At 35.5% G+C, this 20,919-nt stretch overlaps 2 long non-coding RNA genes across 2 annotated transcripts in view; one reads left to right on the top strand and one right to left on the bottom strand.

Annotated features, from left to right (window-relative positions):
- Positions 1-1,621: 1,621 nt before the first annotated feature.
- On the top strand, positions 1,622-18,930 carry LOC147576816 (uncharacterized). Its single transcript, XR_015241462.1, has 3 exons — positions 1,622-1,677; positions 7,597-7,747; positions 18,814-18,930. It is a non-coding gene; the product is annotated as an uncharacterized LOC147576816 (long non-coding RNA).
- The window catches only part of LOC147576815 (uncharacterized), a 28,620-nt gene continuing 16,069 nt past the window's right edge, over positions 8,369-20,919 (bottom strand). The window contains exons 3-4 of the long non-coding RNA XR_015241461.1: positions 15,790-15,904; positions 8,369-8,603 (exon numbers count right to left, since the gene is read on the bottom strand). This is a non-coding gene — a long non-coding RNA (uncharacterized LOC147576815). The remainder of the gene's footprint in view (positions 8,604-15,789; positions 15,905-20,919) is intronic.

Genomic DNA, 20,919 nt, shown 5'->3' with positions numbered 1-20,919 from the left:
CGGCTGGCAGAGGGAGCAAAGGGGGAGGGATTCAAATAGGGGAAGCAGACAAGGGATGCATGTCAAGGCATCCACATAGTTGGGGAGTGGGGATAGATCTCAGGCTTTGTTAGATAGCTTGAAGGAAAGTCCAAAGCTTTCCTGATGTGCCAACATGAGGATAAAGCTTCAGGATAAACAATAGCAATAAGTGTAGCTGGGCACAAACAAGTCCTAAGTTTATACTCCTCAACTACCTTCAACTCTGAGCTAGTGTGAAAAGGCTCCAGAATTTCCCATATGCCCCAAGGTGGGTAGGGTAGGGGATATATGGGAAAGTAGCTACATAAAGAACCAGTGATCTTTCATAGAATGACATGACAAAAATGACATAGCGAGGAGAATACTCCATTATGGAAAAGACAGCTGTGGCCAGGAGCTGAAAACAAAACATTTCAATAAAAACGAGTATGTAGCACTAGCAAGAGCTTATGTGGAGTCAAGTAACAAATGAAGGCCCAAAAGTCCAACTTTGCCCAAATAATAAATTCTAAGCTAACCAGCCATGTTTTAGCAAACCCCAGGGCAAGGAACCAATGGGTCAGACCAGTCATCCTATAGCAGAGGCTGGCAAGAGTCCAGAGGAAAGAACACAGACCCTGTTGCCGACAGGTAACATAAGCAAGCCCATTTTTACCCTTATAGCCAACTGTCCAATTTGAGAAGATGAGGGAGATAATACAACTTCTTCAACCTTTCACCCAGAGAGACAAACTTACCAAAGAGACTGTTTAAACTTGAAAACTCTTGAGATATTTTTGATTGGCAGTTAAAGTTACCCACACTCCTATACTCACTCTATAGCATGACAAACCATCCATTCAGCAGTGTAAGAGCTCATGAAGACCATTCGATTGATAACAGAAACTGAAGAAGCTAATTATTGTGTGACTAAATCTCCAACTGTATAACACATTCATCTAACATGATGTCCTATTAAAAAGAAACTTCCATATTCACATATATTCAGAAAACATTATGTCAAATACCTTCCTTGTCCACAGATTCATCATTCATATTGCATATTAAAGATTCTGAGACAGCCTACAGGTCAGAAATCTGTTTAGATGTTTTTGACTCCTGTTACAGTTTTGTCTAACACTATTTTCCCAGACTTTACTTCTGGTAACAGATCTCTCCCCCCAAATATTCTATGGCGTAAGGACCGGTTTAGGAATGGGTCTATAACTCAAGCTGGGTCACTCAAATCCCTCAGTGGCATCTTCTGTCTCAAGCTGGTGAGGAACAGCCTTTTATATTTGCAAACACCAAGAAGAGCAATTTAGAGCTTTCTGTAGTCGTGTCACAGAAAGAAGCAGACCAGAGAGTCAGAAAAAACAAGTGAACCGAGGGTTTTAAACCTGGCTGGTCTCTTCTCCTCCTGGTTACAACACTTTGAATTAGAGTTTTTGCTCTTGCAAATAAAGACTCCAAACCAAAAATAAGCCACTTAGGTTTTTGTGGTTTGGGTTTTTTGTTTTGTTTTTTTGTGGGGTTTTTTTGGATAAATAAATAAACAAATCAAGGAATATACTTTTGGAAATGCTGATTTTAAACATGTGATGTCTATTTTTTTTTCCAATTTCTATTATAGGACCAAAAACCTGTAAAGCACAGAAAGGTGACCTCATATCCAAGGTAAGAAATCCTCCCTTGCCGAAGACAGGCATAGTGCTATTTGTCTTTAAAATGCTTTATTAATGAGAAATTTGAATCCAGACATTTTTAAGCCTCCATCAGTGTCTTCCATTACTTCATCATTAATGGAAATGGCAAAATACTCACTAAAAATTACTTCCAGAACACGAAATGGATATTATACTGTTTAAATGGATGTCATATAAAAATAATTTGCTTTAATCATAGCACAACCCATTGCTATGATGCCATATTCTTTGGGAACCTTAGGGATTTCTTCATTTAGAGTAGAATGAATTTTGACTAGGCATAAGTGCTTTTTGCAAAAGAGTAAATTCACAAAACCCAATATGTTGAAAATACAACCAGGTGTGAGTGGCTTTAAAAAAATAAATTATGCCAAGATACATTGCCCAGCTGTGTTTCAGAGTTTCAAGGGATCTTAAGATATATTCAGGCATTGGGGGCTCAATAATACTCAAATTATATTTTCCTCTGTCTTTTGTGCCTAATTTAAAATTTTTTTTTTCAACGTTTATTTATTTGTTGGGACAGAGAGAGACAGAGCATGAACGGGGGAGGGGCAGAGAGAGAGGGAGACACAGAATCGGAAACAGGCTCCAGGCTCTGAGCCATCAGCCCAGAGCCTGACGCGGGGCTCGAACTCCCGGACCGTGAGATCGTGACCTGGCTGAAGTCGGACGCTCAACCGACTGCGCCACCCAGGCGCCCCATTTTGTGCCTAATTTAAAACCTATTTACAAGAGAAATGAAGACATAGCATTTTCTGGCTCTGTATATTTAATTTACTGAAGAATGTTGCTTAGCAAATTTTTTACATGATAGTCATGTAGCTTTTGATAGGAGATGGATTTTTTCAAAATTAACTTATTTTAACCATTAAAAAATGTAAAAACTGAACAACAGAAATTTAAATTCCATTCTTATGGATACATAGTTTAGTGGAAAAGGCCTAAACTAAGCTGGGGCATCTGGTAAAATTGGGTTCAAATTTCAGTCATACCAATTGAGGGGTTGGGTATCTTAAGAAGTTAGCAAACTTCTTCTAATCTCATTAGCTGATTTGTAAAATGGGTATGACAAGGCTGTCAAGAATAATACGTGATATTATAACTGAAACTGCCTAGTGCAAATCAAGCACTCTTTCCTCAACCTTCTAGTATAGAAATAATGGTAGCAAATGGTCCTAGGTGTTCTGAGGACAGTTTTACTTCTCAATTTCTAACTGATTATTTTAAAGTAGTATTTAAATTAACCTCACCATAATTATGGATTCCAAAAACATTTCAGTAACTCTGTAAAACCACAGATGTACAGCTACCAAATTCTGCAGACATTCAATGAGAATTTATTAGGTTCCCATGCAAGAATGTATACAAAAGAATTCACATAAATGAGAAAATCTATGTACTGAAGTTTCATCATGTTCCAGGGAGAAACAAAGTAATAACCAGAATATGAGACAACCTTGCTTAAGTGACTCTGGATGGATGTGAATCCTCCTTCTTTTTGGTAAAATCCCCAAGGGGGTTGATATTATCTCCCCTAAACCTGAAGACTCCAAAGCAGGATTGTCTGCTAGAAATAGAAGTCCAGCCACAAACATGGGCCACATATGTAATTTTAAATTTTTCATAAGCTACATTTTATTTTATTTTAACTTTTAATGTTTATTTTTGAGAGAGAGAGAGAGAGCGAGCAAAACCAACCATGAGCAGGGGAGGGGCAGAGATAGAGGGAGACACAGAATCTGAAGCAGGCTTCAGGCTCTCAGCTGTCAGCACAGAGCTGGATATGGGGCTCAAACTCACAGACTGTGAGGTTATGACCTAAGCTAAAGTTGGATGCCCAATGAACAGAGCCACCCAGGTGCCCCTAAGCCACATTTTAAAAAGGGAAAGGTAAAAGTAATCTTAAAATGATTTTCTAATAATAATATTTATATTTATTATGCAATCCACATAAAAATTACTAATAAGATATTTGATTTGGGCGAAGGGGTTAAGTTTTCAAAATCTGATATGTATTTTGCAGTTATAGCCCATTTTAATTTAGACTAATCACATTTCAAGTGCTTGATAGCCACATACCTTTAGCAGCTGGACATCACAGCTTAGAGAATGGGTATGTCACCTAATCATAGCCAAGTGGATGCTCCCACCCAGGAAGTTGAATCTTGGGGAAGTGGCACAAAATCTTAGTCAATTAGAATTTCTTATAGTAGTTGCAGTAAAGTTGAGTCCAATTGCATGGAGTAAGATATAATTTGACAGTATCTGTTCACTGATAACAGAGCCAGTCACTGTGTTCTAGGTAAATCACTCTCATAGCACGATTCAGCAATTCTTGGTTATTCCTTAAATTTGCGTGATCTCCATAATGCCATACTAATGAATTTATTTTCTTCTTATATGAAGCAGAATTGGTAATTTTGCTTGCAGTTGGGAACCCAAACTAATACGAAGATATTTTGGAGGAACAAAGTAAAATTAGAGACTTGAAAAGGAATATAAAACTTCTACGGAGTTTTACATTTTATCATAGGTAAAAAGTCAGACAAGTATAAACTGAAAGGATAGACAGGACGTAAAAAGGTGGATATGAAGTAAAATCGCCTACTTCAGCCCTTTGCTCATATGTTTCTCTTTTTGGAGAGGGAGGAATCAGGGAGGCTGTTATTGCATGGAGATTTGGAGGGGGGGGGAGGAATTACTCAAGAAGGCAGGCAAAGAGGAAGATGAAGCTGAGTAACGTCAATGGGGCTGAGTTCTACTCTCTGGTTGATAAAAGTTTAGAAAAGTATCAGGCCGTATAAACTACCCAACAACCCAGTGTCACAGAATAAATATCTATCTAACCTTGTCAAAGTAAATGAGAATAGACATATGGTATCTTTAAAATTTAACACATCTCTAGTGTTTTCATTCATTAAATGGACTCAATCAGGAATATCAGGTTTTGGGACTGGTTGATGTAATTTAGTAAGGGCTTAACTAAGGAAAATTCACAAAGATCAAACATGTCCCTCATTTTGTCATTTTCTAGTACCCACCGATTTTGATGGCCCCAAATTTTTTGGCAATTTCAAGACTAAAGACTTAAAACATGGTCAACTATTATGCTTCAGCACTAATATATTTCTCACTATTGGATAATAATAGAAATCAATTAGCCCAACTTTCATTTTTGTGGAATTGAAGACCTTTAGCTACTAATCTTCTGAGGTTTCATTTTGTTATGGGCTGAATTGTCTTACCCTAAAATACAAATTTTGAAGTCCAATGTTTAAGTTGGATAAAGGAAGATTCTAGTATTGTCAGTAAGGAGAATACAAAGGGAGAATAAGTAGAACCAGAAATGGTTAACTAGTAAGACTGGCTGTACTCTGAGTGTCAGTGTCAAGTTTAGTGATTTTGTGAGGCAGAGCAGGATGGGGCTAGAGGAGAGGTGCCAGTGAGAAGAATTGTTTCCACATATTTTAGACTTACCCTAAGAGAGGAGATAGTATTGCATTCAACTTCAACGGTAAACACATGAGCATGATTGTTGTGACTTGTAAGGGCAGAAATTGGAGCTTTATCTGGCCTGGTAAAGTTAATTTATGATACAGTATAAATATGTGCTCTGTGAGAATTGTTTAGTGAGAGTGTATGATCTCTATGTTCTAGTCAAATCAAGAATAGAAATTAAGTATAATTACTGTTGCTATAATTGTTTCCTAATATCATTGTTTTAGAATATACAAAGGCAGTGCAAATGAGAAAGGTTATAAGAGGATAGTAATGGGCAATACATTTGGGCTATTTAATTCTCAACAATGGTCTTTTTTTATTTTCCAATATTCAATAACAATATAATATCTTTAGTATGATAAACATTTTACACAATGCAATGAAATGGGATGTTATGTGCTTTAAGCAAAGCAGATGGAATAGAAAAATAAAGATGAGAATTGGTGGGGTGACAGAGAGAAAAAAAGAGAGAAAAAGGAGAGTACCCTTTTTTTAAAAGAACATGAGGGGCGCCTGGGTGGCGCAGTCGGTTAAGCGTCCGGCTTCAGCCAGGTCACGATCTCGCGGTCTGTGAGTTCGAGCCCCGCGTCAGGCTCTGGGCTGATGGCTCGGAGCCTGGAGCCTGTTTCCGATTCTGTGTCTCCCTCTCTCTCTGCCCCTCCCCCGTTCATGCTCTGTCTCTCTCTGTCCCACAAATAAATAAAAACGTTGAAAAAAAAAAATTAAAAAAAAAAAAAAAAAAAAAAAGAACATGAGATCATAATGTCATTACATTCCTTTGATACTAACCCAGAGTGAAAAGAAGCAATGAAGTATCACCATCAATATGCTACCAATCTTACACAATGTTTATCTTTTTTTAATGATTCTCAGCAATTCAAGAAAGTACACATATTTATTTCTATCTGGGAAGATACTGTGTAAAACTAAATGGTGTACAGGACAAGCTACATAATTTGCAGGAGGCAGTGAAAAATAAAAAATCCTGGACCCCTTATTAAAAATTATTAAGAATTTCAGGATGGAAGATAGCTGAGCATTAAATCAAACATGCAGCCCTTCACCAGTAGGCCCTGTACAACTGCACAGGTCATGCCCCCAGGAAGCCAGTCCTGATGATAAATTTAGGAGTATGACTCATTAGAGATCAGCCATCCATGAACTGAGTTTGAATCATTATGTGTATCTTAGGGTAACTTCTTCTAAGTTATTTTTAGAAGGTGATAAGGATAGCTGTTAAATTCCAGGCCACAGTGTTTCAAGGGACATAATGAAAATCCTGTCACTATTTGTGAGCAGAGCCCTCTGGAGAAATGTATTCCATGAGGTCCCCTTCTCTGGCACTAAAGGGAATTAGCTGATGAACCCAATCCACTTTGCCTAGTTATTGAAGTACAACACCATCATCAGGCACAGTGGCTTGATAGGTGGTGTCTTCTTCATTGCAGAATTTTCTTTCTTCCAACATTCAACAAGTATTTTATCAAATTTTATGGAACTTACTGCCAGTCATTTAATTAAAGACCTAAGTTCATTCTCTGCTGTGCTCCCTAACATTCCTAACTGCTGCAAATTACCCTGCTTTATTATCATTTTCTAAAAGAGCCTGAATAAGGACTAACCATCAAAATTTCTACCATGAGTATTAGGAAAAACTTTCTAAACTTCCTAATACATGAGATATTATATGGAAGCGAGATTTCTTTTCAAAATCATAATCAGATAAATCTGACTCACCAAGTCACTTTCTCTATTCTTATACTATAGAGACATCCTTGGGGTTAAAGAAGCCCTAAGGAAACCAGTTTTGCTCAAATGCTTATGGGAACAATATAGAAATAAGCTACCAGGGAGTTATTTCAGTGCTAATTGAAACAAATATTGGATGGAAACACACCTAAATGTTATCTCTGCTTGTATCTGGGAGGAAGGAAAATGACTATTCTGTTTTCCCTTCTTTTTCTAATTTTCCTGTTTCTTAGAGATTATTTCTAATGATTCATTTTACAATATAAGCATTGAGAGCATAAAAATAAAAATTTCAACTTCATTAAATGAAATTAAATTGATTGTAAGACTATTATTGAAGAAGCCAAGTAGCAGTTTTATTCTTTGAGGAGATCTTATAACTTGTGTTTGTAGGTACATGTATGTGTAAGAATAAATGTACCCAAATTAATCCCAGCTACATTATACTAATTGCCTAACAAAAGAAGGATAAAATTGCACTTTTCTCCTGTTTTGCTTTATGACACAACACTATCATTCTTTGTGTTCTTCATAAAATGCAGCACTCAAGTACAATGGAAATAGTGTCAAACTGACTGGTATGTGTAGTAAATAATGAAAGTTATTAGTATTCCTGATTTGCTTTCTTTCATTCTAGGGATAAAAGCATCAAGAGGTTGACAAAGATGGTGACATATCAGGCTTCTGAATTCCACTTCTCCCACAGACACACCCAATGGATAGCTACCCATGGAGCAGTTACATCTGAAAGAGATCCAGAAACCAGCTGAACAACTCCTACATTTCGGGTGAGTAAGAAAATGCCCATATAAAAACAGGTAGGAAAGGCTGAAACACTCTCACCATAAGTCTCACCCCCAGAACAGCAACCTACAATCTGGAGGGAACTCCCAACTCCGAACTTCCCCTTTGGAAATAAAGGATTTATTTCAACTTTTAAGACCCCACCTGAGAAATGGGCCCCTAAAACATCTGGCTTTAAAAGCCAGGGGGGGTTGCTTCCTGGAGATGCAGAAGTCTATAGCAAACAAAGAAGCAGTTGTTAACAGGCATAGAGTCACTGGTGGCTATACCCCAGGACCCAGTACAGATACGGCAGGCATAATCCCAATTTCCCCAGTCTTTCCTTGAAAGAGGTCCATCTGCATACTTTGAAAACTGCCACCTAAGGGTCAGGCTTCTAAATTAGTACATACTTAGCATCAGGCCATGATACTCCCTGGGGACAATGAAACCATATACACCTGCCATGCTGTCTCCCTGCAGCCTGCTGAATCTTGCCAGTATCTCCCTGGAAGGAGCTTGTGCACACGTCTGAGCCCTAGTTTTTGCAGGTGCTGCCTAAGAGTTAGGTCTCTGGAACACTTGACTCTCGCTCACAAGTCCCACAGGACCACAGCAATCAAAGAAGCATTTCTTAACAGGCACAGCAGCAGCCATGGCTATACATCAGGTCAGGGCCCAGTGCAGAAAGGCAAGCAAAAGTGCCTATTCCCTTGTTTCTCACTGGGAGAGGAGTGAGCACATTTGTCCCCAGCTGCTGCCTGAGGATCCAGCTTCCGATCAGCCTTCATCCAGGCACTGAATGGGATCCTCGCTTGGGATACTGTCTGGTCTTGGCACACCCTCAACCACTGAGAGCCACTAAGAACAAAGAAGATGACCTGGACCATCACAAAGCTTTGAGATACAACCAGGAGCTCAGGTCAGGCTGATTGACAAGTTTCATCTCCTACACGAGTTGGACAGATACATGCAAAAGAATGAAACTGTTGAAAAAAATTAAAAAACAATGAAAATGGACCCCTATCTTATATTATACCCCCAAATCAACTCAAAATGGATTACAGACTTGAACTTAATCTAAAACCAAAAAACTCCTAGAGGAAAACATAAGTGGTAACCTCTTTGACATTGGTCTTAGCAAAACAAAACAAAACAAAAAAAAAAAAAATTGGAGGTTTGACCCCAAAAGCAAAGGTAACAGAAGTAAAAATAAACAGGTGGGACCGCATCAAACTAAAAAGCTTCCACTCATCAAAGTTAACCATCAACAAAATGAAAAGGCAACCTATGGGATAGGAGAACACATTTGCAAGTCACAGAGCCAATTAGGGGTTAATCTATAAACTATACAAGGCATTCCTACAACTCAATAGCAAAATATTAAATAATTAAAAAGCACTCAAAGGACCTAAATAGACTTTTTTTCCAAAGACATGCCCACAGTTACATGAAAAGGTGCTCAACATCACTAATCATCAGGGAAATGCTAATCAAAACCACAAAGAGATATCACCTCACACCTGTTAAAATGTCTATTATCAAAAAAAAAAAAAAAAAAAAAGATAACAAATGTTGGTGAGGATATGAACAAAAGGAAACTCTTGTAACCTAGTAGAAGGAATGTAAACTGGTGTGGCCACTATAGAAAACAGTATGGAGTTTCCTCTAGAAATTAAAAATAGAATGACCTTAAATCCAGAAATCTCACTTCTTGGTATATATCAAAAAAAGGGTGAAAACTTGTTTTAATGCTTGTTTTTTGAGAGAAAGAGACAATGTGAGCAGGAGAGGGGAAGAAAGAGACACACACAGAATCTGAAGCAGGCTCTGGGCTCTGAGATGTCAACAAACCCACAAACTATGAGATCATGCCTTGAGCCGAAGTCAGATGCTTAACTGACTGAGCCACCCAGGCACCCCAAAAAAGGGAAATTATTATCTCAAAGAGATATCTGCACTGGCATGTTCATTGTAAAGTTATTCACAGTAGCCAAGCTACAAAAACAGCCGAAGTGCCCATCAATGAGTGAATGTATCTAGAAACTGTGGTATGTAGATTCGATGGAATATTATTTAGTCCTTAAAAAAGAAAATACTGTCATTTACAACAACATGGGAGAGCTTGGAGAGCATTATGTTAAGTGAAACGAGCCAAAGAAAGGCAAACACCAGTTTTACTTACATGTGAACTCTTAAAAAAAAGAGTGGAATTCATAAAAATAGGTTTAAAACGTGGTTGCCATCATATCTAATATATAATGTGACTGTGGTTAACAATATGTTACTGTATAATCTGTATAATTGAAAACTGCTAAGAGGGTAGAACATAAATTTTCTCACCAGTAAAAATAAAATTAAATATATGAGGTGATGGATGTGTTAATTAACTAGATGGGAGGAATCCCTTCACAATATATACTTACATTAAATCATCACTTTGTATTCTTTAAATATCTCATAATTTTATTTGTCAGTTATACCTCAGTAAAGCTAAAAAAATATGCTTGTTGAATGAGGCTATGCATAAATAAGTACTCATATACTGTACCCCAGCCCACACACACATTAATTTATTATTTAACCTTCAGGAAGCCAAGGTTAATGTGTCTTATTCATTGTTTTATGCTCAGAGCTTTCCACAGTCCTTAGTATATGGAAAATGCCCGTTAAATATTTTTTGGAATATTGTGGTCTTGGGTTATGGTATATTATAAGCTCAAATAAAAATAGGATTTTTATGAAGCATGCAAAAAGTAAAATTCTGTTTGTGTGTCTTTTAAAAATTCACTAACTATCCATCTAAAGTACATGAGAAAAGAGAAACAATTCAAAGCATGTTCTGCCATGTAGTATATCTAAGGGTTTTGGTAACTCCAGGCACCAATTTCCTTGGACAAGTGCTGAGGTGTGAGCTGTATACAAAAGGCATGAAGATGAAATAGATGTTGATAGATGAATGATTGATTAGATAGATTGATAAAATGTTTTTTTACATACTTAATTCTAAGTAGTAATGTGTACATTGAATCTATTTCTCCTAACTTCTGCATAATAGCCCATGTTTTGCGGTTACCATATTTTACCTACCCACCCCACTTATGAGAGTCCACATTGCCTCTGTTTCTCCACCAATACAAGTTGTCCTTCCACAGGCATGCTTATTGGTGCTCTTTTACCAATATGTTAGATGCTGCTATTAAGGACTATCATTTTTGGAGCAAATAGTATTGTGTGCTTATCTTGACTGCTTCTGGAATGGCTACACCAGTCTAAACCACCACTACCACAGTGTAACAGTTTCTGTATCCCCACAACCCTAGCAATATTTGGCAGTATTCAGCTTTTTAATTTTACTAGACTAATATCATAGCTGTAAGTGATATCATAGTGCAGTTTAAAAATCTAGTTTCCCTGATTACTAATAATTTTGAACATCTCTTTAAGCTACTCCTTAGATCTTTAGTGTTCATATTAAATTATCTGTTCCATATCATTTGCCCATTCTCCTAATGAGATTACTGATTTTTGTTGTGAAGTGCATGATTTCTTAGATAGCTGATTTTCTGATTTCATCTTAAACATTGCAAATCTCTTATCCATATATATCCTCTCGTAACTGTGTTTTTTTTTTCAGTGAATAAAAATCTCTTATTTTGTGTTACCAAATTCAATGTATTTATCTAAGAGTTTATGCTGTTGAAATTTCAGGTTGCTCCCAACTCATAGATCCCAAAAGTATGCTCCTTTTTCATTTATTAATTTTATATTTTTACCTTTCTCATTTAGATCTTCCATTAGATTCTTTCTTGATCTATTAATATCAATCCAGTTCTACTTTTCTTGATGGATAGATCTACTTTTCTAAATATCATCCTAAACAAAGTCACTTTATTATTTTGGTGCTCACTTTATTATGTTATGCTGTAATGAAGAAATCCAGAGTAAGAGATACTAAAGAGCTTCTAAAGTCTTGGAGAAGAAATTTTATACGAAGGAATGAGATTAAAAATAATACTTGTACTCCTATATAGCAGTATATATGCTAAAAGACATAGGATAAATACTCTCAAATCTTTGGAGAAAAATAACTTACCATGAAAAAAATCAAAATATCAAATGAGTTGAATATAGAATACAGACAATTTCAGATTTATAAGTACTCCGAATATGTACATCACATACATACTTTCTGGGGTGGAATTGGAAAATATGCTCTCCAAAACACAGAAATTAACCAAAAACGATAAAAGGCAGAAAATGGAAGAATATCCAATCCAGAAGACTGGCAACTGGAAGCTCCGAGGTGAATCACATCTAGAAAACAACAATTTCAGCTTAAAGCCTGAGACAAGAGGACTCAAACAAATGACGGAGAGAAAGGAAGAAGACAGACTAATCTGTTAAAATTTTATTCTGAAAGTGAAAAGAAGGAATGTATTTTATCTTAAAGCTTAATAGTTAAAAAAACATCTTATGAGTCCACAGGTTGCTTGAAAGATTCTGCTGATATAAATTGAGTTTGCTCTAATATCTTCAGTCAGCCATTGGGCAGCTGAGGGCTGCAAGGCCAAGAATGGTTGGAGGTGGGACCACTTGATTTTGATGTACAAAGTTTCTTGCCCTGAAACAAAACAGGGCTCATCTCATGGCATTGTCAGGGATCCAAGAGTGGAGGTACACATGTCCCAGTGTGTTTTCAAGCCTCTCTTTGTATCACTGTTGTTAAATTCCCGCATAAAAGCTTGTATAGCAAGCTCACAGTAGGTATGAAAAGAAACTTCCAAGGAGTGGGAACAGGGCAAGGTGTAAAAATTGGGTCCAGCAAAACAATAAATCTACCACAAAATGTGCAAGTGGTGCAGAATAGCTTAATCTTCAGCAATTGTAGGTAGAAGTCAGAAGATAATCAAAATTGATAAGTCAGGAAAGAGCAAGATAAGCATTTTATTTAAAGATAAAAAGGAAGTTGCTGGAAAAACACAATAAAAGAGTTAATAGAATTTCCTTCAGAGACAGGTTTTGAGAAATAGGAAGTTTGAGCAGGTGACAATTTTTCATTATTAGATTTTCAGAACTTTGATTTTAAAAAAAAACTTCTAAAGAATTAATTGCTTAAGTTAAAATATTAATATTATGACTAAATAATATATGTTTAAGATTAGAAATTATGAATAACAAAAGCTATCTCTTTTAAGAAAATACTCATTTGTCTCGAAAGAGCTAGCAAGACAATATTTCAAAAAAAGGACTATGGCATGGTCTTCAAGACAAGTCAGAAAAGCAGCATCTTAAAGAGTGTAATCAATATATCTGAATTATTTAAAAAGAATGTCTATGAAAAATGTCTTTGGAAAAAAAATAGAATTTGTGTCTGAAAAAGATAAAACCAACTAGCATTTTCTATTCTGCTAAAGCCAAAGGGCCAAAAAGTTGGAGTCCATACAATGTAGAGTAGCAAATGACTTGGAGCTCCAGAAAAGAAACAACAATAGAACAAATTATTTAAGCCCCATGATAGTCCTCTACAACATGGAGTGTTCAGTTTAAGACACAGAGATTTCTGTGGATTTCTTTTACTCACCATTATTGATGCTGCCAACATTTTAGTTAGAAGTAACTAAAAGAGTACTGTTATTTTTGCCCAAAAATATATTTAAGTAATCTGAATATTTCATATTATGATATTAACCAAGTGTAAGTTAATTGGAATAAGTAAACTTCCTAAAAATATCTAATAGTTTGGAAAACAGTGTTATTTTTATTTTTCTGTTCCTAACATTACTCTATGTATCCACATTGCTATTATGTTAAAGCCATACCTAACTACTTAAAATGTATTACAATTATTTGTGTAGATGTGCTTACCCAGTAGGCTCTGTTTTCTTTAAAGGTGGGAACTCTTTTGTTGTGCTCATTTTAGAGTCTCCAGCAGTTAGCATAGTGCCTGTCCCACAGTAGATACTAGTGACTGAATAAATTTTTAAAAATTAACTCTAATCCATTTAGTAGTGAATGAACTGTAACTTTTGGGAAACCCCTATTAAGCATCTACTCTATATAGGCACTAGTTTTGAGAAGCAGAGAAAAAATCATAATACTTTCCATCAAGCAATTTACACTGTAGGGGAAAGCACCATACATCTATTGAGCAGTTATTACATGGCAAGAAAATGGTGGACATTTACATATATTATCTCATTAAATCTGCACAACAACTTTTGAAGTCATTATTAATCCTGAGAAGACACTATTAAAATCAAAATGTAGTATGACAGTCTTTACCTATGCACCCCTCTTTGTGTTTTTCTAAATTTTCAGGAAAAACCTTTTTCTTGTTTTGGCTACAAATCTGGAAGTTTTTCTTCATCCAGAAATACCAGTGTATCAATTACATAGTGGGCCATCATTCCAAAATATCTGACCAATTTTATAGCTCCTTTTTTGTATACAAGTTAGAAGTACTTAACATTTTAATAAATTATGTAATCCTTAATTATGAAAAAATAAGATTAACATGTTATAAACTTGTATAAAATGTTACTCTTCATAAAGGTATACATTATTAACATGAGTAGTAACAACTACCACTTATTAAGTTGATATTTTATAGTGAGGCAGTTGGCCAGGCACCCTACAAACATCATATTTAATCTTCCCAATGATAATATGGAACAGTTTATATTAACTGCATTTTCTTAGATAAGGTAATTGAGTCTCAAATGGATTAATTTTAAGTTCACACATCTAGAAAGAATGATGACTTTTTTATCTGTTCAACTGAAAAAAATCTATGCTTGACCACTATATTATGCTGCCAACTCTACCTGTGTGGGCAACATTAATATTTCTGTCCCCATTTTACACATGAGGACACTGGTACCTTGCAAGATGAAATGCCCCACAGGGAGTAAGTAGAATCTTTGGTTTTCCTTCTAACTCCAGCTTCAGTCTGGTGGGATTAAAGAGTCCACCAGTAAGTAGAAAAGACAAATACACAATTGCTTTCTACATTTTACCTTTCAGAGAACATAAAAAGTGAGAAAACAAGAAAACCGTCATTACTGATCATCACTTTTCTGAACACCTTTTTGGTACTACCCAAGATTTGCTTTGGAGCTCTCTGCAAGCAAGTGTCCTTAACAAAGAGTAGAGAGTAATTACATATAAAGTTAGTATAATGTTTGGAGAAATTTCAGTGGAATTATATATTGTACTCACATACATACTTTTTGAGTCTCCAAGGAGCTTCTTACAACTCTGCAAACCATTTGTTACCAATCACTTTTCTCCATCTGATGAGGGCCTTTCCAGAATCATGAGGCATGAGAAGACTTTGAAATCTAACTTGGCATTAGGGGCCACTTGGAAGCTACTACTAAAATGTTCCTGTTACCTCTGTGGTTCTATTTTTTATTGATTACCACAAGTATTTGTAATATTTCAGATTATCAAAAACCAAAATAAATGCACAAAAAAATTTTGTCTTTCTTATAACGTCTTTGGGAATAAAAAGTTTTGAGGGGCACCTGGGTGGCTCAGTCGGTTAAGTGTCTGACGCCTGATTTCCACTCAGGTCATGATCTCACTGTTTGTGAGTTTGAGTCCCACATTGGGCTCTGAGCTGACTTTGGAGCCTGCTTGGGACTCTCCCTCTCCCTTGCTCTCTGCCCCTCCCCCACTCACACATGCTCGCTCACTCTCTCAAAAATGAATAAACTTTAAAAAAAAGGTTTGATAAATGCAATATTCTGCATATTTAAACTGCCTTGCCTCATTATATGTATCAATCAATCTGTCTCTCCCTCTCTCCCTTCCTCCTATTTCTGGTGTTAGCCACCACATAATTAAAACCCAAACTAATTATAGTATTTATACATTAAGGAGTATCATGGAGCTGCTTGTGGCCCACAGATCTGGCCTGGCACAAGGAGAAAGGCAGTGGGCATGTTAGAAATCTAAGCAAGCCAAAATGATCATTAGCAAATCCCTAGTAGGAGTAATTCCCCTGAAGAAATAACAGTTCCTGTTATAGAAGAAAACCTACCCCAGATGGAGGATGACCAGCCAGTCTTCCTTCTGCTTCAGAGATGCTCCTAAAATGGGTCCAGCTTTCAGAGATATTCAACGTAAGGCTTAGAAGAAATAGGCACAGTCACCAGCTGGAGCAAAAGTGGAACACAGTAGTTGTTAAGAGACTCCCAACTCAAGCAACAAACAAACACGGGTTCTGGTTCCATCACTTAGTTGTTAGGGGGTCTGGGGAACATCCTTATTGTTTATGAGCCTCAGTTTCTTTATATGCAAAGTAACATATATGCAGCAATAATTATTTTTGTATTTGTAAGGATTATTACAGTTAATTTGTAGGAATTAAAGACAATGTATTCAAAGTGCCTAGGACAATGTCTGGCACAAACTAGCCTCTCAAATTACATACTTTTTTAGAATTACAAGGTGTAATTCTACAAGTTCTTAAGGTGGCAGATGGAAGAATGTAAATCACAGTGATGAAGGCACACTAATGTTTAAATGTGAATGGGATTCGGTAATAATCCTTTATAACAGCTGAAAAATGTAGACTGGCCCATGTTCTTCTGTCTACAGTGTACCCTTACAATCCTCTAAAGATAATTTACAAAAGCTCAGTGGAAAAAATAATAATGACTTGAAAGCAAGTAACATCTATAATTGAAAAAAATTAGATAAATTAGGCAATGAGTATGTAATGTATGTAGGGAATAAAGTCTGGAATTAGATCATACTTAACTTGGATAGAACAATAAATCAACTTGTTAACTTAGGGTCTAGGTTACTGAATATTCAGATATATGCTTTTAATATTCATTTTTCCAAATTTGTAAGTAATATCTTTATAATAATTCTTTGATGTTCAACTCAGCTATATCTTTAATCCATAAGTGTTTTAAAGACCATTGAATATGCCCAACTTTGGGCCAAATGGTGAGAAAGGTAGCCAAGTTTCCTATTCACGTTAGGCCTAAATTCCAACCAATAACTTAAGATGGTTTTTCAGCTTATCTCATAAATATTTTCCTACCTTTTTAATTTTTCTTTCATCACAAAAAACATTGTATTCCTATTACTTAAAATGTACAGTGGCCACAAACAACTCTCATTTTTGCTCAGCAATTAACTATAACCTATCAATACATAGTTGCATGTACCAAATATAGTTGACAGTATGGTTGGTTTTTAAAGGAGTTAGACAATATGCTTGATCTTTAAAAGGGTCCGAAGTATTAATACATGATAGCTGGAGAATTTTTAAGAACATCTCATTTTAATAGTCATAGAGGATTTTTTTAAAGACAGATTTGTTGAAACCCTACGTTATATCGGTGCATTCTGCAATGAAAATCTTTCATATAAACATGCACAATATATTACCAACTCATAATATGATTATTGCCTTGAATTGATATTGGCATCCTCTAGAGCCATAAGGAAAATCACATAATATTCTGAATTATTTCTTTCTGAATTGGATATCTATTGAAATTCAGTGAAATAAGAATGGTTAGGTGTCTTGCATTATGCATAATGAAAATTTTCACTTTTGAGTCTGTGGTTTGATGGGCTGATGAAACACTTTGTGCCAGCTTTGTTTCTTAACTTTGCCTCATAACTAAAGAAAAATGACCAGCCATCTGGTTCACTGACACAAGCAAAATTTCAACTCTTGTTATATCTAGCAATATATGTACACATTATATGTGATTCAGAATTAAGTATTCCCTGAGTTACTACATAGGTCAGAATATTTTACCTCTGTTTTAACAGTATTCTAATATTCTTTATTTTAATGTAAATTGATGCCATGATATGTAATTCCATACAGTTTTATTCAAATCAGTTCAAAGTAGGATCTTTAAGTTAAAAAAACTAAAATACATTCAAGCCAAATATAAAAAGTTTTGCAATCACAGACCTTACAAATGATATTCAAGGGCTTGAAGTTTATTATTAGCCAGGCAGATCAATACTTTAATATATTCATTTTTATTTCAAATAAGTGCAGCTAAAATATAGTTTTCATTTTTTTAAAAAAGTAAAAATTAACCAGAATTATAAAATGATCTCTCAATTATCAAACAGTGCCAATTGGAATCTAATTTTTAAAAAGTAAATTTTCATTTTGCTCTATGATTTCCCTACAATCAAAATATGTGAAATGGAAGGGCATTCCAAAGGAATGTATAAATCGGAAGGGAGATATATTGATTTTCAACTAAAATATAAAAACTATTTTAAAAAGTATTTTGTAGCTCATTATTTTCCTTTTTTCCTCATCTGTCTTTCTGTGCCACTCATCTAGCAGAAACCCAAATCTTAATGAATTCATCTGTTTTCTCACTGAATGCATCTGCACAGCTAAATACTACTCAGCCAGGAAAAGTGTGACTACAAATTATTTAACCTGGGTCCTGGCAATCTTATTATAATTTTCAAATGAATTGACTTCCTTTCTTTGTAAAATGGGGCTATTTCTGGAACCTGCCAGTAATAAGTTGAATGGTAGCACAAGATACACTCCCACCATCCACTATCTATAACGCATAAGTATTCAAGTCCAGTAGGCATGTCAGTAGTTTCAGAATTATTAACTTGTAACTCCATGGGAAAGAATCTTATGAACCAAAGGCATGGTGCTTATGTTCAGCTCTTTTTCCTGTAGTTTTATAGTCTCTACTCATTTCCAAAGCTACTTAGATCAGCACGTTTTGCCTCTACCTGCTCAACGAGGTTATTTCATGCATTTGTAATGTAATTAGATTCCTTTGTTACAGCCTATGTGATGGTTATTTTTATGTATCAACTTGTCTGGACCACAGAATGCCCAGACAGTTAGCCAGCTATTACTCTGAATGTGTCTGTGAAAATCTTTCTGTATGAGATTAACATTTGAATTGATTACTGAGTAAAGCAGATTGCCCTTCCTAATGCGGGTGATCCTCATCCAATCAACTGAAGACATGAATAGAACAAAAAGACTAAAATATAATTCCTCCTGCCTCCATGCCTGAGCTGAAATATTGGTATTTTCCAGCCTTGTGGACTCAGACCAAAACATGGCTCTTCTTGGATTGCAAGCCTACCGGAACTACAATTCAGCTCTCTTGGGTCTCCAAGTCTCCAGCTTATCTTGAAACTTCTCAGCCTCTATAATCACGTGAGCCAATCCCTTATAATAAGTCTCTTTATATTATATAGATATATCACTATATGATTACTTGCTTACATTAGGATTTACTCTTTGTTCTATAAAAGTCTATGGGCTTTGAGAAATGTGTAGTGTCATGTAAGTCATGTATTCACAATTACGGAATCATACAGGCTATTTAAAGAATTCTTTTAAAAATGTTCCCTGTGCTTTACCTATTCAACCTTCTTTCCTCCCAAACTGCTGGCAACTACTGATCTGTATATCACCTCTATAGTTTTGCCACTTCCCAAATGGCATACCGGTATGTAACTTTTGTTGATTGACTTCTTTCATTTAGAAATATACCTTGAAGATTCATCCATGTTTTTGCACAGCTTGATAGCTAATTTCTTTATATTGCTGAATAGAACCACATTGTTTGGCTTTATCACATTTATTTATCCACTCAGTTATCGAAGACTTCTTGGTTGCATTCATGTTTTGGTGATTATGAATATAGGTTTTATAAACCTTTTTGTGCAAGTTGTTTGTGTAGAAATAAGTTTTCAAGTCAGTTGACTAAATAGATACCAGCATGACTATTGCATTGTATGGTAAGATTATGTTTAGCTTTTTAAGAAACTGTCAAACTGTTTTCCAAAGTAGCTGTACTGGTTTATATTACCAACAGCACTGAATGAGAGTTTTCATTAAGTTTTGGGAAAAGAATATTCCTGTAGATTAAACCATTGAAATACTTTTCATAAGAAACAAAAATATAAATGTTATTATAGATCTCAACCTTAAAAACACAATAGTGTCCTCAGATTAAAATTAGGATTTCATTGAAAGCAACATGTACAGTCAAATCAGCTTATTGAAATACATATATGCATTAGTAATGACTTTTTTCATATTGGGTCATAGCAGAAGATAGGATTGGTTTGGAAAATAAAGTCTTCTAGAGTTAGGGTATAATTTTACCTTTGTATAGATTCATTTTCTTTTAAACATCCAAATTTGCCTCTGTTTAGTTGTTACCTCATTTGAGATACTGAATCTTGTTCCCTCTTTTAATGGGCTTACATTTGTGGTGCTGTAGTATGTCCTTTTTATAACAGATCAAGGAGGAAGAAATGCTCAGCCTGCAATACATTTTCAAATCAGTTTTCTATTTCTGGGCAAGATAAAATAGTCACTGTTTAATTTGGGTATCATTATCATTTTTTAAAATTTTTTTAAATCTTTGAGAGAGAGACACAGTGTGAGGAGAGGAGGAGCTGAGGGGAGGAAGACACAGAATCAGAAGCAGGCTCTAGGCCCTGAGCTGTCAGCACAGAGCCCGATGCAGGGCTCAAACCCATGAACCGTGAGATCATGACCTGAGCTGAAGTCAGACACTTAACCAACTGAACCACCCAGGAGCCTCTGGGTATCATTATCTTAATCCTTTACTGTCAAGATTTAAATGTGATCCATTATTAATATTAACGTGACAGAAATTACTAAAATTAATTCAATATATTTTTAATATTTAGCATAGTATTGACATACCGATTTATAGAAATCTGTATATGTGCTGATAATAACCAGAATATATAGCCAATACACCATCCATATTTCTCCCATGTAAAAACTGGACATTTTCATGATTATACATAATGTTTATGATTTCAACCCTAGTTTGAACTCCTGAATGTAGGTCATCTAACTGAATTATTCCTCATTAATATAGGTATTTATTTGTTTGTTTGTTTGTTTATAGTGTTGAAGTTTGAATCTAAGTAATGCTAACTGGAGATAATGTGAAGGAACCATAGTATATAATTTTCTAAGAAAAAAATAGCAAAAGAATTTGTTTCAAATGTACCGATTTATTATTCTGCTTCCATTAAAGTATGATTAAAAGTATAGATCTTGGGGCACCCGGTGGCTCAGTGGGTTAAGCGTTCAACTCTTGATCTCGGCTCAGGTCATGATCTCATGGTTCATGAGTTTGAGCCCCACATT

Source organism: Puma concolor, chromosome D1, assembly GCF_028749965.1.
Source record: "Puma concolor isolate L17-30 chromosome D1, mPumCon1.1.hap2, whole genome shotgun sequence".
In the NCBI taxonomy this organism is placed as follows: Eukaryota; Metazoa; Chordata; class Mammalia; order Carnivora; family Felidae; genus Puma; species Puma concolor.
The sequence above is the reverse complement of the archived record's forward strand: the minus strand, read 5'-3'. Positions and strand labels throughout refer to the sequence as shown.